This window comes from Myxocyprinus asiaticus, chromosome 39, assembly GCF_019703515.2.
Source record: "Myxocyprinus asiaticus isolate MX2 ecotype Aquarium Trade chromosome 39, UBuf_Myxa_2, whole genome shotgun sequence".
Taxonomy (NCBI): Eukaryota; Metazoa; Chordata; class Actinopteri; order Cypriniformes; family Catostomidae; genus Myxocyprinus; species Myxocyprinus asiaticus.
This window is the reverse complement of record NC_059382.1, coordinates 40,059,842-40,064,521: the sequence shown is the minus strand read 5'-3', so window position 1 is coordinate 40,064,521 and position 4,680 is coordinate 40,059,842. Positions and strand designations below refer to the sequence as shown.

The 4,680-nt window shown below is 35.0% G+C and overlaps 1 pseudogene; it reads left to right on the top strand.

Annotated features, from left to right (window-relative positions):
* The window catches only part of LOC127429994 (E3 ubiquitin-protein ligase TRIM16-like), a 534,825-nt pseudogene that overhangs the window by 480,757 nt on the left and 49,388 nt on the right, over positions 1-4,680 (top strand).

Below are 4,680 nucleotides of genomic sequence, written 5' to 3'. Positions count from 1 at the left end.
TATCCGGCAGCTCTGTCGTACTAACTCTGGCGCACTGCCGAACCCTGCATTCAACTCTCAAGACTATTTTTTATCTTACTTCAGGTGATTGGTACACTAGAAAGTATAACTGTTCAAATCTATTGATTCCAAGGATTCATATCTGTGAAATCTGCCCCAGCAGTTACATTAAATAATTTAATGACATCAGTGGCGATTTTAGGGGGTGGCCTGTGGTGGCCTGGGCCACCCCTGAAATCTCATTGGCCACCCTGTGGCCACCCAGAACTGATTGGTAGTTCATCATGTTCATCAACACAAGAACGAAGAACCAATAGAAACACCTGTCAATCAAAGATGACATCTCAGGTCATTTGTTGATTTAGAGCCACACTGACCCAGGGTCAGTTTTATATTTCTGACCGTTATAGTAGTGGTGGGACTGAAGCTGTGTGAGCTGATCTTTGATCAGTGGGGGGAGGGGCAGGCCGCGGGTGGCCAGGCAGGTGCCGCAGATTGCAGGCAGTGGGGTTTGTGCTGTGACTGTACTTTAAATCTTTACATGAGATATTTATGAGCTCTTTATGTGTATTATTGGTCAGTCAGACCAATAAAATCTTCAAAGTTTTTATACCTTATTTGACATTTTAAATATGCAGAGGCAGGGCAAATTGCACTTAAATGCTGCAAATGATTTGACTAACTATTTTATTTGGTAATATTCAAAGTAATTGAAGCTATCAGAACATGTGGAAAATAAACCTGAGTAGACACTGTAAATAGAGTTTTGTTTTTTACTGTATTCAGAGCTCAATCTGCAATTTTAGGGTTTCCAGACAGACACCTATAAGCCCTCGTAGCCAATTTCACACACTGATTTGTATCCAATTTAACAATATTTCTGCTGGACAGTGCAGTTATAGCTAATAAATGAATGAATAATTGATTGAATGATTGATTGAATTGCGCCTCAATCAGTTATCACCTGTACTTGTATCTTTTTATGATTATACACTATACCTGATGTTATATGCAGATTATTTCTCTACAATGAGAATAGCTCTTAAAAATGTGTAACTGACTTTTCCTAAACAATTACTGATTTAAAAATGGATGTTTTGTTAAAATAACCAGAGATTCCCAGAAACTGTAATAGGCTGAAATAGAACAGGAATAGAAAACTGTCAAATGTCAAAACAACAGTCTGATATTGAATACAAACAATTCAGTGAATGCTAACATGAGTTTAAGAATTCATTTATTCTACATGTGTAGATGTTGAAGCAAAGCAATGCGATATTTACACATTTTGATCATGTGCCATTCATAAAGGTTCTCCCGGTATCGCCACCCCACACTAGGTCTGTGCCCCATCTTGGCCACCCCAGTAAAAATGTCCTGGTTACGCCACTGTATGACATATGTTATCCAGCAATCACAAATGACTGTGATGCCGTGTGCGCTGAGAAAAGTAACAGGTAGCACATGATCAAAGCCGTTTAGACTGAAATTATTAGGCCAGTGGAGAGTTTCTTTTTAAATAGAGATGAACGTTGCTATTTAAATGGATCATACTCGTTCAAAATAATAAAAGGCCATTTTAATGAGAGAGAGAGAGAGAGAGAGAGAGAGAGAGGGGACTTGTCTGAAATTGCCCACTGATTCACTCATTCACTATTTCCTGTGTAGTGAATGGCACTGAGTGCACTATATCTCAGCAGTGAGTGAACGAAATGAGTGAGCGATTTCAGACGCTGACGTAAATTCCATGCGTCACAGAGCACGGGAGCTGTCCCAGACATTTTGTCATGAATGTTTCACATATGTGGCTTCATGACATTTATCATCTCTGTAATCTTATATATATATATATATATATATATATATATATATATATATATACATACACACACACACACACACACACACACACACACACACACACACACACACACACACACACACTGGCAACCAAAAGTTTGGAATAATGTACAGATTTTGCTGTTTCGGAAGGAAATTGGTACTTTAATTCACCAAAGTGGCATTCAACTAATCACAAAGTATAGTCAGGACATTACTGATGTAAAAAACAGCACCATCACTATTTGAAAAAAGTCATTTTTGATCAAATCTAGACAGCGGCCATCACTCCAACACCTTATCCTTGAGTAATCATGATAAATTGATCATTTGGTACTAGAAAATCACTTGCCATTATATCAAACACAGCTGAAAGCTGTTTGGTTCATTAAATGAAGCTTAACATTGTCTTTGTGTTTGTTTTTGTTTTGCTACAGTATGCAATAGACTGGCATGTCTTAAGGTCAATATTAGGTCAAAAATGGCAAAAAAGAAACAGCTTTCTCTAGAAACTCGTCAGTCAATCATTGTTTTGAGGAATGAAGGCTATACAATGCTTGAAATTGTCAGAAAACTGCAGATTTCATACAAAGGTGTACACTACAGTCTTCAAAGACAAAGGACAACTGGCTCTAACAAGGACAGAAAGAGATGTGGAAGGCCAGATGTACAACTAAACAAGAGGATAAGTACATCAGAGTCTCTAGTTTGAGAAATAGACACCTCACATGTCCTCAGCTGACAGCTTCATTGAATTCTACCTGTTAAACACCAGTTTCATGTCCAACAGTAAAGAGAAGACTCAGGGGTGCAGGACTTATGGGAAGAATTGCAAAGAAAAAGCCACTTTTGAAACAGAAAAACAAAAGAAAAGGTTAGAGTGGGCAAAGAAACACAGATATAGGACATCAGATAATTGGAAAAGAGTGTTATGGATCTTAACCCCATTGAGCTTTTGTGGGATCAGTTAGACTGTAAGGTGCGTGAGAAGTGCCCGACAAGACAGTCACATCTATGGCAAGTGCTACAGGAAGTGTGGGGTGAAATGTCACCTGAGTATCTGGACAATCTGACAGCTAGAATGCCAAGCATCAACAAAGCTCTCATTGCTGCACGTGGAGGATTTTTTGATGAGAACTCTTTGAAGTAGTTTTTGAAGTTCTGAAATGTTTTTTCAAATTGTAATAGTAATTTTTCACATTATTAATGCCCTTACTATACTTTGTGATCATTTAAATAACACTTTGGTGAATAAAAGTACCAATTTCTTTCCGTAAGAGCAAAATCTGTACATTATTCAAAATAATTGCCAACCAGTGTGTGTGTGTATATATATACTTTTATAATATGCAATTAAATATTTTACTGTGCATACCCCTGGCATTTTGTTTTATTTTTTGCATTAATAAAAAATGAATCTTAATACATCGATCATAATACAGTCAATCTTTTCACAACTGTTCATTTGTCATGATTATTACATTAATTATAAAGAGAAAATTCAACAACTTGTCATATTTATGTATATTTTATTTTTCATAAAAAGATAACGGAACTGTTTACTATATGTCATTAAAGATAAAAAATAATGAAAATGCTACTCTCTTATATTTTTTATTTTAATAAATATATATATATATATATATATATATATATATATATATATATATATATATATATATATATATATATATTTTTTTTTTTTTTTTTTTTTTTTTTTTTTGAAAAGTAAACTACCAACAAAAACTAACACAAGTGCACGAGCACACATTTTCGCGGGGTTCTTCTTGCCGGGTCCGTCTTGTTGATTTTGGTTCTGGATTTTGGTTAATCTTATTTTCCTGAGAAGAAAAAGGCATATTCAGAATCAGAATGAGATTTATTGCCAAGTATGCTTACACATACAAGGCAAAATTTCTTACAGGATATTTAAAAACTTAGAATTCAGTTTTTAATTTACAGTTGGATGTATTTTGTCTACATAGGATAAACGAATAAAAGATAATGTTCAAAGTTGATGTTAATAATACCCTGATGTCAGTGTATCATTCGTGTATCTTATGTTTATATATTTATTTATTTATTTATTTATTTTTAAATGTCCAGAAGAATGGTTTACACATTTACCATCAAACATTACCAAACATTATTGAGAAAATGTCACGAGTACATGTCTGCAAATTCTAGGCAAAGGGTGACTACTTTGAAGATGCTAAAATATAACACAGTTTTGATTTATTTTGGATTTTGTTTAGTCACAACATAATTCTCATAGTTCCATTTATGTTATTCCATAGTTTTAATGACTTTACTATTATTCTAAAATGTGAAGAAAAAAAAATATAATAAAGAATGAGTGTTTCAAAACTTTTGACCGGTAGTGTAATATATATATATATATATAATTATATTTTTTTTATTTTATTTTTTTTTTTTTTTTAGTTTGGGACCCCAACTCCTTACTGTCAGCTGAAAACGCAAGTGCCTGTGCAGGTTGTATCTGGATGGGACAAGTGACCTGAAACCAGACTTCAGGCTTAACAGACAAACCCTGACCTACCTCATTACCACCCTCCGTGAGGCTCAAGACCACGGATGGGGTCAAGATCTCAAAATACTGGTCTTTACATTTTGGCTGCAACTCCTTACCGGGTTGTTTGCAGAGCATTTGACATACCCCATTCAACTGCACATGATTGTTCACAGAGTCACAAAAAAAAAAAAAAAAAAAAAAATCCTCCAAAGCAAACATAGAGTAATCCGTTTCCCATCTCTGCAGGAGCTTGAGGAAATCAGTGCTGGCTTTGCAAACCTGGCTGGCAGTCTTGTCTTTAGTGCAGT